The sequence below is a fragment of the Arvicola amphibius genome, chromosome 8 (genome assembly GCF_903992535.2).
Source record: "Arvicola amphibius chromosome 8, mArvAmp1.2, whole genome shotgun sequence".
In the NCBI taxonomy this organism is placed as follows: Eukaryota; Metazoa; Chordata; class Mammalia; order Rodentia; family Cricetidae; genus Arvicola; species Arvicola amphibius.
Genome location: NC_052054.1, coordinates 107,399,646 through 107,413,561, shown reverse-complemented (window position 1 = coordinate 107,413,561; position 13,916 = coordinate 107,399,646). Strand labels below are relative to the sequence as shown.

Below are 13,916 nucleotides of genomic sequence, written 5' to 3'. Positions count from 1 at the left end.
GAGTTGTTCCTAAAGAACGAATCAAAGAAGATCAAAGAATTGATACAGAGAGATACAAAGCCACAACACGGTTCTCAAGGCCAAACAGGAAAAAAACCACCAAAATTGCCAAAACTAAACTTGAGGTGTTTAGAAAAGGAAAAATAAATGCAATAAATGTGAAGACAATGGAAAAGGAAGAGGAGGAGGGAGAGAAGAAGGGAGAGTAAGAGCAGGAGGAGGAAAGAAAAAGAAAGGAAAAAGGGGAAGAAAGGAAAAGAAATATTCAGGAAAATAGAGCTGGATATATTCACAAAATGTGGTGTCAGAAACCTCTGAAGCTAAGGCATTCCTAGGGACCTTTCAAGGAATCCAGAAGGTCAAAGTCGTTGCATAGAAATACTAAAACAAGTCATTTTTCATATTGACCTTGGTATTAAAGATACAAACAATGGTGAGAAAAATTACCAATCATTCACTGTAAGGAGGAGGGCCACTTATTTGCTTGTTCATCCTGGCTGCCTGGCTGAGAAAGGATTATAGACAAGAAATTCCTAGGAATAATATCTCTCTGGGAATGGCAAGAATAGGAAACTCAGCCTTCAAGTATATGTAGAAGGTGTGGTAAAGGCCGACATTGGACCAATGAATGCAGATCAACAAAAGACAGACAAGGCAACCCAATATAATTGGGAAACTCCTTGAGGGGCCTCACCCCAAGCCAAAAGTGGCCCAGTCATTCCCCAGAACTGTGGGGGGGCTATCTCACCAGGAAATTTTAAAAATCCAGAGCCGTCTGTAAAAAACCATACCTATTCCAGATGATGGCATAAACATGGAAGATAAGTCAAAAAATTTTAATAGGAAATAGAAAACATATATTCTGGCAGATATCTATAAATGATCAAAGACCAAGGCTAAGAGTACATATGAATGGCATTGTAATTGTTAGTTTGATCAGACACAGGTGGCAGATATATCATTACTCCAGAATCTTGCCATCAAAATTGGCCTCTTCAAAAAGCAGATGTTCAATTACTAGGAATTGGACCATATCTCAAGTTAAACAAAGCACAAGATGGATTGATTGTATTGGGCCAGGTCAAAGAGAAAAGCTGAGACCATATGTGGCTAATATTGCAGCAAATTTATGGGGTTGTGACATGCTGCAGCAATGGAATACCCAGATTAACATTCCTGCAGTCCTAGGAACTCATAATTCTGGGAAGGATATTATAAGGTACTATACACAAAGGTCACCAGCCAATCAGGCTGTACAAGAACATAAAGCAACTAGCAAACCTTTAGAGGTACCAACACAGCCCTACCTTTAAAATGGTTAACTTAGAAGCCTATATGGGTTAAGCAGTAGCCTCTAGCTGAAGATAAGTTGCAGGCTTTAGAACAGCTGGTACAAGAGCAACTAGATGCTCACCATATTGAAGACTCAACCAGCTCTTGGAATTCTCCTGTATTTGTTTGTAAAAAGGAAATCTGGTAAATGGAGAATGGTGACAGATCTAAGAGCTGTCAATAAGGTTATTCAACCTATGGGCCCTCTACAATCTGGAATTCCTCTGCTTTCTCTATTACCAAAAGGATGGCCTCTTATAGTTATTGATTTGAAAGACTGTTTCTTCACTATACCTTTACAAGAAAAGGATAGAGAAAAATTTGCCTTCACAGTGCCTACTTATAATAATTCTCGGCCTACTAGGAGATGTCAATGGACTGTCTTCCCACAAGGGTTCATGGAAATGGAAGTCACTGTTGTCACAGTTGTCTTTGGAAGCTTCATTATCATCTAAGATGGGCAGGGGAAATGTCAGTTCTACTTAGAATGTTCTCCTTGAGGGAGCAAAGGTTACAAGGTTAGACTTTCTCAGCCCTTGGCACGCATCTTCTCAATTCTTCTAGAACCAGAAGAAAATGAGAAACACACCTTATACCTTGGTAGCCCAAAGGTCATCTCAAGCAAACACTCTGAACTCCCTTTTCCTTAAAAATAATGGCAAAAAGACCAATTGTATTTACCCAAACCTGCCTACGGGCCGACATTTTCTCTCAAATGAACAAGCCAGTCTATTACTCTGAGAACAATAACCAAGAGGTCTTCATTGTCAGAGGTAAAAATCCTTGTTTTCAAGGACAAATGAGAGTCGTGAAAAGCTGTTATCTTCCACTAATACCTTGGCAGATTCCCAGAACTTAAAGGCTTTTCTGATGAAACTGGTGGTGACATTAACCACAGTTGTGATTTTCTTAATACAGTATCACAGAGAGTATCAACACTTGGAAGCTTGCTTAAAACTCAGCAAGGCGATATGTTCCATATGATTGATGGGCGATGCCATAGGCCCCATTCATGAGCAAAATAGTTGTACACAGACCAGCAGATTGTCATGTAACAAAAGTTTATTGATAGAGTCTCAGATCCCATCCACATTCAATTAACCTTTAAGAATTCGCCACTTGTCAAGCTCTGTAGACTTTCCAAGAATATCCACAATTATTGAAAAGGCTATTAAAACTTTTGTCCCATTTCCAACTAAACGCCTGTGTGATGCTGATTTTCTTCCCAGACCGAAACCAAAACACCACATGGTGACAGCTTGCATGGAAAAGCAATCTGTAAATCTGTAAAACTCCAGCTGCTTTCTTTGAAGCCAGACCTTGAAGAATTTTGCAAAAAAAAAAAAAAATGCTATTCTCTCACTATGCTGTTGTTATTTTGAGAAATGTAGCTATTTTTCATTTAGAAGGTTTTGTTTATGTGAATTCGTGATGAGTTTATTAAGTCATGGATTGATAACTTTTTATTCAGCCTGTTTCTACAGTAGTTACCAGCAGATAGAACTAGCCTCCAAAAGCTGCTTCATTAACAACGTAATGGAGCCTAAGAACAAGATAAATAAATAAATAAAAGCCTGAAAAAACCGCTGAGTTAGGTGACACCAGACAGTTTTGTAAGGAAACTACTGACTTGGCAACCAGAGGACATTTGCAGGAGAGTCCTCTAACTCAGCAGGCAGAAATGGGTCAAGTGCAAAGAAATGCCATGGAAGGTTTGCTCAGCAAGGCCAGTAGACTCCCTCCACTGCAGTCATACATGGAATCAATTTGTTTTGTTTTGCTTTGTGGTTGTCTGTTTTTGTCTTGTTTAGTTGGGTTTTCTTTGAGACAGGCTCTTGCTATTGAGCTCAGGCTGGTCTCCAATGGGCCATCAGCCTGTCTCTTCTTCCCAAGGGTAAGAATTGTGGACATGCCCCAATTTCACCAGGGCCTCATGGTCACATAGGTTGCATGTACCATTGTGTTTTCATAAAACTGTGTCACCTACTGATATTAAAGCCATTTTCTAGGTCGACAAGATGGCTCAGTGGATAAAGGCACTTCCTACCAAACTTGATGAGTTTAATACTTCCTGAGACCCACATGGTGAAAGGAGAAAACCAACTCCCACAAGTTGTCCTCTGACCTCCATAATTATACCATAGCATAGTGTCTCTCTCTCTCTCACACACACACAAAAAAAAAAAAAAAAAAAAAAAAAAAAATATACACTGTGATCCAGTACTCAGAAGGCATAGGCAGGATGATTCCTCTAAAATTCAAGTCAGCCTGGTCTACACAAAAAGATCATAATGGCCAAGGATACAGAGCAAGACCTACCTTAAAAAATCTATCAATCGAGCTGGATTTGTTTACATAAGCCACTATGTGATGTTTCCAACCATCTAACAATACCCACTATTAAGTGATATATGACCATCAGTGCCATGAAGATAGCCTGCAACAATGCTCACCATATGGACACATCAGAAGCCAATGACAGAGCCTGCTGGTGGCCCTGTCCCAATTCAAATTAGCTCAGCTGCTCTATCTCCTAACAGCTGTGTCCACAGACACAAGTAAATGGTCACTGGGGAGCCACCAACACTGCACAGCTTGGGAAGAGGTTTTAAGCTGTAAGGTGAAGTCACAGAAGGAATGGGGTGATCTCCTAACAGACTAAGCACTCAGATCACACTGGCTGAGGGACTGGAGGGTAAACAGACCCTCTAAGGAGTCAAACGAGTTAACTTCAGCTATAGAATCAAGCATTTAGGATAATCCTCGGGTTCCTAAGCAAGGGCACAATGCCCGCTGTGGATGCCCTCCAGGTACACAGCTGCTTACCCACATCTTCCCAATAGGACTAGCACCTCACTGACTTATGAACTGAAAATTCAGCATTTCAGAGAGGCAGAAACAAGGAAAGTACCTCCTGCCAGGCTTCCCCAGGGAGGCTTTTTTTTATCTCTCAGCAAAATGTCTAGCCAGACCTTTAGTGCTGTATTTCTTGCTCTTTGTGTTGAATTACAGGCTGGGGAGATGATAAAGCACTCACTGTGTAATCATGAGACCCAGTGTCTAATCTGAGTGCAGGGGTACCACCCATGATCCGAGCACAGAGAAGCAGAAATGGGAAGTCCCTGGGGCTTGCCAGCAAGCCAGTGGCTGCTTAGCCACCGGGGAGTTCTAAGTTCAGTGAGAAGCCCCGTTCTAAAAAAATATGGTAAAGAACAACTGAGGAAGACTTCTACATGACCTCCACATGCTCATACGTGCATCTGAGCTCACTTGCATGTGCACACATGCACACACCACACCAATGTACACACAAAGGCACAATTCTGTCAAAGGCATTTCTTCCCTTTGTGAAGCCTGTGTCATAACACATGGAGTATAAGGCATTATTTTCCTCAACCTTGCTCTAGACCAAGTCCAGAGAGTTGAGTCCCTGGCATAACGTATGTCAAAAAAAAAAAAATCATGGATAAAATTATTTGAGTTCCCTCGGTCCCTCCAGGGAGCTGTGATAGCATGCCTTCAATATCCTGCTCTCCCCACCCCGTTCCTCATCACCAGCACCTCACCTCAGGTCCAACTCCAGACCCCCAGGGTCAGATCATCCAGTTGACAAGGTCCTCCTTACAGGACTTATGTGCGCGAATGCTTGAGAAATGTCCCTGTCTAAATGTGTATGGTAAATGCCAAGTGACCAAAACATGTTTCCATCTGAGGCCTGGACTTCCTCCTAAACAGTAATCATAGCACGAGGACACTGAAAATGCAATCGAGCCACTGTCCCCAGAGTGTCTTGAGAGAAGATGATGAGGCTGGGCAGAGCCCAATGTCATATTCAGCTCCATATGAGTTCAAGGCCAGCCTGGGCTATATGGCTCCCCATCTCAAAATAAATAGATAGATAGATAGATAGATAGATGATGGATGGATAGATAGATAGATAGATAGATAGATAGATAGATAGATAGATAGATAGATGGATGATAAAAAAACGATGAATAAATTTTAAGAGGGCAGAAACGTGTGTCAGGAAGAACAGACAAGTTGTGTGGCCCAGTGGGAAGGGGAACTCGGGACCAAAAGTCCAGGAATTCCTCTCCACGCTCTTCCCCCATGAATTAGCTCTTGGGCCTTGAGCAAATGACTTCAATCTGTCTCGCACATTGGTTTTCTCGGTGTTGAAAAAAAAAAAAAAAAAAAAAAAAAAAAAAAAAAAAAAAAAAAAAAAAAAAACGAGCAGAGAGACCTCTAAAAAAAACACCTCCACTCCAAATCCTACGACCCTGAAAATGTCAACCAATAACATAATCTTTCCCCTAATGTGTCTGGAACGCCACCAGCGCTCCACAACGTCTCCGTAATTCTTAGACCCGGGAGATAGATACATTTCAACCTTACACGAGACGCTGGCGCCGGATAGAAAGCACAATGAGACACTCGTCCTTTGAGATGTAATTTAGAATCATCTCTTGAAATAATTTAGAATCAGTGATTCAAGCATGCTGCCATATTTCTGCACAGGCAATACACTGTCATCCTTCTGTTCTGGGACATGAAAGGCAGAGATGGTTTTTTAATTACACTAGCACCAAGAGTGATAATTCAAACATGCACGGATGAAATCCGAGACGAGCCTAGTTGTGCCCATTAAAAAGAAAAAGTGACAGCTAGCCCACACTTACTGTGATGATCTCTGTGGTTAATATGTTTCCTAGAACTCATATTTATTATTCACAAAAATATTTCTTCTCTGAGGTCTAGAGGTTACTTGCTGCAAGTGACATCTGAGATCTCACCTCCTTTCATTAGCTAATATGAACTACCAGCACCTTGGCCGATTAGTATCACTGCGGGCTCCCGTGGGGGTGTGGCTAGGCAAGATGTCTTAAGCTATTTAAATGTATTTCATAACCTTGCCTTAGAATTCGCTTTAAATTTTAGGAGATTTGACACTCATTTAGGGAGTTTTGCATGTGTAATTTTACCTTGACCTCACATCCAAGCATACCCTCTGGCTCAAAAAAGTAGTGTGTGTGTGTGTGTGTGTGTGTGTGTTCATTGTTTTCTATAATGCATTCATCAGGCATATAAATGATTCATCAGGCATGCATCACCACTATCTATTATTTTATTTAGCACCCTCTCTGTTGTGTCTTGCCCCATACTTAAGAAGAGATTTCTCCAGAGTTCTGGCAGAGCCTGGGGGACCTAACCCCATTTCACACTAATGAAGTGTGAAGGTACTTCTGCATTCCAGTGATTGGCAGCCAGCTAGCCTTGAATGCTAAATGCAAGCAACAGTGGCTACTCCTTTGATTCTCTGTGAGTTGTCAATCTCCCCTTCCACCCCAATGCTTCTTGCAACCCTGACAGGTCATAGTGCCCTTTTTCTCAAGGTCTCATGAGGGCCTCTGCCTTACACTAATAATGTGAAGAGTTAACTCTTAGAGCATTTACGATCAGTAAGTATGACAACTATGTCTGCCCTTCTTGCATATGTCACTGCCACCTACAAAGAGGCTTTGCCCATAGAGATGGTTTCAAAGCAACAGGAGGACAGCACCAAAGGGCTCAACCATTCTGACCTGTTCCTTTCTGAAATGGTGGAGAAAGGGCGTGGCATTGAAGATTGTCACTTTCCGGGTCCTGCTAACTATGAGTCTTCAACCAGAGAGTATTTTCTTCTGACTCAGTGTTTGCAAAACTCACCATTTGTTTGCCATGTCCCTAGACTTGTCCCATTTAGAGCTGAGTTTACACATCTACCTCAAAACCTGAAGCACTGGTTCCCCACCACATTTCCCCTTGTCAGTTTCTTTTCCTTGCTCAGCCCATGGTCCTATAGCAGCTCCAACAAGCAAAGGGCTATGTTACTTGTTGTATTCCAATGCAGAATAACTTGGAGTCGAGTGCTCAGGTGAGGGAGCCCACCATCACAGACTGTGGGGGTACCCGCCCCACACTCTCGGGCCTCTCACAGGCATTTTTCTAGGCTCTCGTAGAATACTTACAAAGTTCTGAAAACACACACATCACTGGGCTCTCCTCCATCAGTGACTCTTTCACCATGCTGCTCCCAAGGGCCCTTCTAGCTCCTTCTAGACATCCAGGCCATGCTTTCCAGACCCAATTCGTGTCCCCTAGAACCTAGGGAAGCCTAGGTGCTGTGCAGGGCCCTCAAGAACCCAGACGTGAGTTAGGTACAAATCATGACAGATATATAAATACATAAACACAAGTCAAAAGCCCCATTCCCCAAAAGACAAGAAAAGTACTACCAGACTCCAAAGAAACTGCTTAGTGATCCTTCTGGAAACAAAGATATTTGGAGTTGAACTTAACTCAAGTTGGGAAGTTGGGAGAATAAGATCCAGAAGGCAGGCAAGCAGGTTAATTTCAGACAGCAATGAACAAAAGCAAAAACAAAACCACAGAGATCTGACGGAGGCCAGACAGGTGCTGGGGATGGGGGCAGAACTAGAAACACTGCTTGTGAGTCCCCGTCATTTCTCTGCTAATGAACTCTGACAAAAACAAACCCAGGACCTGGGATTTCCTGGAAACTTTAGTAAAAGGCACCAGAATCTGTGAAAGGAAAGGGAGCTGTCCCTAAGGCAGGCAGAGTCCTACCTAGGCCATGTGGAAGAGAAAATAAGGATATCAAGCTTGGTAGGTAAAGCCTTTGGTTCAGGTCAGTGATTCAGAAATTCATTTCTGCTAAGTCAAGGCTACATAGAAGAACTCTGTCTGGCCATGTGTCCAACAGGATTCCAGAGAGCACAAGCCTGTGACTACTTCAAGAGTAGGGAAGAAAGTACCACAAGGCCAGGACTCCAGTTCCATAGCTGAGACCAAACTAAGACATGGTCTCACAGAACACAAGAGTCATGCCCACTGAGTTCTCTCTCAAAGCAAAGTCTCAGTGTGTGGCGTTGGTAGCCCAGCCTTGATGGCGAAGGTCAGTGGGTTCCTTCCTAAGTCAAGACCTAGAAGGAACTTCTAGGCAATTCCCTGAAAGCAGAGCCCAGGCCCCTTTACCTATTGATGAACACAAAGCCAACAAGTGGGGAAAATGATAGGACAGTCATTCTTCCATCACTTCCCTGTCTTGAGGTCATTATTAACTCCCTGTGGAAACCACCAGGAGAATCCTTGAAGGAAAAAATGGAGTGCACTCCCCATGGGAAATCAGCATGAAAGGGGCAACAGTGAACACACTCTGGGCTCTGGTCATGGACTACCTTTCCTTCCATTACCCAGCTATAGCATCAGAGTCTAGCAGCAGGCCTGAAAGGCAACCTTCTGTCAATGACTTCAGGCTGTTCTTAGGCAACGGACTGTTTTAATACTCTCTTAGGCTTGTGTACAAGGCAATGAACTACATTGAAAGAGGGCAACAGAGAATCAGTGGTATGGGGGGATTCTTGTATGGTCAATTTCACACATCCATTTGGCTGGGCCACGATGCCAATATATTCGGTCACCCGTTATTCTGTATCTTCTTCTGAAAAGGGTGTGTGTGAATGAGATTGCCATTGAAAAACAATAGGTTTTGAGTAAGACAGATTGCTCTCCTAAAGAGTGAGCCTCATCAATCAAGAGAAGACTGGCCTGGGATGAAAGGTTAATGTCCCCAAGCCAGAGAGAATCCCAACAGCAGAGGATCTTCAGACTTTGTTCACCCCCATTCTGCACCAGAGAGTCTTAGGACTCAACCGCAATTATTTCTGCGGCCTCTGGATTTCAGGCTCCTGCAACAAGATTACGACTTGCTAAGACTTCACGGTGGTATAAACTATTCCTATGTCATTCTATTGGCTCCACATGGTTGGAAGATTCTAATAAGCCTCTTCCCATTCAGAGACAGGCCCATGACGTCTAGCTTGGTTCTGAGCAGACTTGAAAGCCCCATGCTGCCTTCCTAAAACAACACCTATAAGACAACCAAAGGGAGCTCAGTCATAAAGTACTTATCTTATAAGAGTGTTGACCTGAGTTTGATCGCCAGAACCACATTTAAAAAAATAAAATAAAACAGGTGTTGTAGCAAGCACTTATAATGTTAGTATTGGCCCAGAAGAAATAGACAGCTTTCTGGGGATCAGAACCAACCCTGCCCTGAATACTTGGTGACATCCAGGCCAGAAGAGACAACTGACTCAAGAACAAAGTGGACAGCACAGGAGGACTGTTATCCACAGCGACTTCTGGAATCCTATGTGCAAGCATACACATGCATGTGTGTATACAGGGAGAGAGAGGGGAAGAGACAGAGAGAGAGGGGGAGAGAGAGAGAGAGAGAGAGAGAGAGAGAGAGAGAGAGAGAGAGAGAGAGAGAGAGAGAGAGAAATCAAGGGGTCAATCATCAAAGGTGATCACTGTTAACAGAACAACCTTAGTAATAAAGTTCAACAAGAGAATTGGTATTGGTAGCCAATAGTCAAGTTCTTTCCAACAGACAGGACCAACACAAAGCACCCTTGCTTCTGTAAGAGCAAACAGATAAAAGGCCCTTCTAGGAATGTCTTCTAGGAATATCTTCTTGGGATATCCAGAGAGCAACCACGGCCACCTGTCAACCTGGAACTGAGAAATATCCCCCCACCAGAACACATCTGACAGGAAAGAGAAATGAGCTCAACTACTCAGTGAGAATAGTGCAGAAATAACAGAATTGTTCTGTCTTGATGGATGATCTAATAAAATTATATAAAATGAAACAATAAAACAAAATCACCAAATACAGTTCTGTTTTTCTCATGCTGTAACGTAGATTCTTGCATGGAGTGGAAGGCTGGACTGTGTAACTTTTGACTGTACGAAACAATAAAAAGAAACACAATGACAATAGTCCTTTGTCCCTGCAACTACTTAAGTCACTGTATCTGCCCAGACAAGGGCCAAAAAAAGATACAGAACTCAAACAATGAATAAAGATAGCTACCTTTCCATTTCCCCTCCACACCCTTTCTTGTCACAGCTAGTAGCCCTGTCTACAGGAAACAGTTCCTTCCTGGATAAGAACACAACCACGTGGTGTTAGGTCTCCAACAGACATGGAGATCATTGGCTCAGGGGCTGGGGACACAGTTCAGTCTGGAAAGTGCCTGCATACACGCATGTGGACCCAAGGTCAGTTCCTGTATAAAATGTCAGGTACAATGATGCATACTTGTGGTTCCAGCACTATGGAGACAAGATCCTTTGGGATCATTGCCTAACCAACCTAGTTTCTTTTTTTTTTTAACAGAATACATGATTTATTTGCTTTATCATTAAATACTTATAGTACTGACAACATATTAGTTAGGTTTTAGGCACCTTACAGATCTTAACTGATTAAATCCTCATTAAAACCATAGGAGCTAAATAATTTTAAAAGTTAGTCTATATACTTCTATAAAATATAAAATACTTTGGCATGATCCTAACAGACTTCTGGAAGACTCATATTAAAAAATTGGAAATTATAGAAAGGGGGATAAGATCTAATTAAATAGGAAGGAGTATATAATAATGTGAGAACATAAGTTTTATTCCTTTTTTAAAAAGCAGATTTAGCCTTTCCAAAGCAAACCACAAATAGGATCTTTGTCACTGTAGTTTTGGTTACTTTCCTTGGCTCAGTGGTTTCTTAAATTTGTTTGATAAAGCAATCAGAATCAGATAAGACAGGGTGCTGTGACCTAGTTTCATTGGTAAGGCCCAAGCCCAGCAAGAGATCCTGACTCAAAAGTTAAAATGAAGGTGACTGAGGCAGATACCTAAGGTTGGCCTCTGATCACCCATGTATACACAAACATGCAAGTGCGTATCCCACAGATATACACGAACATGCACAGATACAAATGAATGCATACACACTCACAGATACACATGAATGAGCCCACACACACAATACACATGAGCGTGTGCACACGTGGAGATACACATGAGCGTGCACTCACGCAGAGACACACATGCACACTGACTCCGATAAGCTGACTGATCACAACATTCTGAAGGCAAACGCAAAGCCAATAGCAGTGAGACTCTGCAGTTGACCGGGTGCAGGGAGATGGCAGGGCTGGAGGAGGAGATAGCTGCACAGCGTCAGAAGCTCTTCAGAGAAGCCCGGGTCCCCAGTGAAGATGTGCTCACTCTGAAATGACCTGCCAAGATGAGTGTGGGCTCCCCACCATGGCTTTTGGGTCTTTTTATTCTGTTTGCAAGCTTTCCAAGCTCTCTGCCAGGTGCTAAATACCTCTCCAGCCTTTCCAATGAATCTGAATGCAAGCAGAGCCTCCTGGCTAGAGCGGCCTCCTAGGAGTCCCATATCCTCAGTGCATGCCCACAACACGTCGTTGCAACATGATGCCTGCCTTCTACTGAAACGTTTCCCTGAAGGACCAGCCGTTGGAAAACTAAGAGGAAAATGAGGCCTCCCGCTTCATCAGCCGCTGGCCCCTCTCTTCCATTTCTGGGCATACGCACAAAGGACTCCATATTCTCTACCGCAGGGACACTCGCTCAGTCATGTCCAGCCTGCTCTACTCACAGTAGCCAGGAAATGGAGTCAGCCTAGATGCCCATCAACAGATGGATGGGTAATAAAAATGTGATAAACACACACAATGACAGAAACACTCAATTATAAAGAAAAATGAAAACTTCCGAAATGAATGGAACTGGAAGGTAATATGTTAAGTGGGGGAGCGTAGACTCAGAAAAAGAAAATCTGCATGCTCCCTTCTCACACACGGATCCCAGCTTCTGTTAGAGTTTACGGAGCAGTGAGTGCGGACAGAGGCCAGGAAAACCAGAAAGGGGGCCCATGAGAGGGAGAGAGAGAAAGAAGTGGGGTGGGTAATACGGCGCATGCGATCTGAAAATGAAAGAATGTTGGGGGTAAAGGGGTGCAAGCAGGGAGTGGGGAGCTGGGAGAGGGGGTTTCAAGGAGGGCAGATCAGGCACAAAGGAAGTATATAGGAGAAAGCCATAAGGAAATCTGTCACTTTGTCAGTTAACTTAATAAATAAATAAATAAATAAATAAATAAACACATTTAAAAAAATTGTAGAGTGGCAGTGGTCATTTGAGACAGTTCTCTTGCTGATGCTGCCTTTGTCAGAACTAATCAGGCCTCAGAACAATTCAGTGGGGACAGTAAGGGTGGGGGCTGTGCACATCTCCCCCGCAGGCTCGTGTGGAAGCCATGACACCTGCCATCAGTTCTCACTCCTGTGCTCTTCTGGGGCTACTTCACTGAGCAGGTTCTGCGTCACTTCCTCGTCTCCTCTACAGCTGTCCAGCCCAGCTCTCCCCGTCATGAGGAACACTCAGTAATCTTCTAGATGTCCCCCCATAAAAGGCACTGATAAAGAGGTTGGTCTTCAGAAGGGAAGCAGGCTGTCCTGAGGGGCAGACATGGAAGAACCTCTTGGCTTTGTAGGTGTTGCTTGGTCAATGCCTCCCCTCCTGCTTCTCCACATTCTCTCTCGCTTCCTTCTCAGTAGAAGGGATAACAACTTTGGCTTGGTTTATCTTCACATCTGTCTCCTCAGATTCACCAGAAATGAGCATTCCCACATTGACTTGAGTTCCTTACGGCACTCTGCCTCTTTCAGGGAACATCTCACAAAAGAGTGGCATATTTGAGCAATTGCAATATCAAATCTAAAACAGTAAAATTGCACATTTTCCATGTGACAATTACCATTCTAAAGCTCTTCCTTTTGTTAGTGAGCCCCATTCCCTTCCCTCATCAAAGTTCACACCTCTGTTATAAAATATACTAACATTAGCCAAGAAAATTTACCTACTTATCCCCTAAAAGCAGCCTTAAACAAGTCATAGCCTTGTGGTATTTGGGAGAACACGTGTTTTGTTTAACTATTACTCTGGTGGAAATATGCACATAAATGAAGAGAAGAAAATAAACAAGAATATGGGAGAGGCAGAAGTAGGAAGCAGTGGGAGGAACGGGTACCCCCAGTAGAACAGGTACCCAGATTAATAACATTGTCATCCCTGCTGGGAGCTTCAGCTGGTGCCTAGAACCCATCTCCCAAAAAGGCTTGAAGGGAGTCTGAGACTCAGGGATAATGGTCCCAGTGAATGTCATGGCCCTTTGCTGGTCTGGTAGCTGACATCTGTCCATACTGGAAGGAAGAAGGCAGGAGAGAAAACTATCTGCAGCCCTTGCCCCACTCCCAAGAGACCTAGTGCCATGGAACCACAGCTACCAAAGAAATTGGGAAGGGGACTCAGGTCCTCCATGGTGTTTAGGATGCCGGCACCTCAAAGGTGAAATCTACTAGGTCATGCTCTTCTCCACACCTTCTCTTGCTGTTCTCTCATTTCCATACTACCCTGAGGAGGGGACGGCCACAGTTTTAAAATCTGAGAAATAAATAAGTGTGATGACTTTCACTTTCTTCCATTTCTCTTGATTCTCTATCAGAAGTAACCTCAACTTCATGCTTATTCAAGAAGGTCTATTGATACATAGAACTTACCCCAGTGACTTTAAAATCATATGGAAAAGCATCTGTCTATATGTTGCCTACTCATATATACAAATACATATTTGTTTAGTTATAGTAATA

General features: G+C 43.1%; 1 protein-coding gene across 1 annotated transcript in view; it reads right to left on the bottom strand.

Moving 5' to 3' along the window:
• The window catches only part of Dner (delta/notch like EGF repeat containing), a 282,293-nt gene that overhangs the window by 129,070 nt on the left and 139,307 nt on the right, over nt 1-13,916 (bottom strand).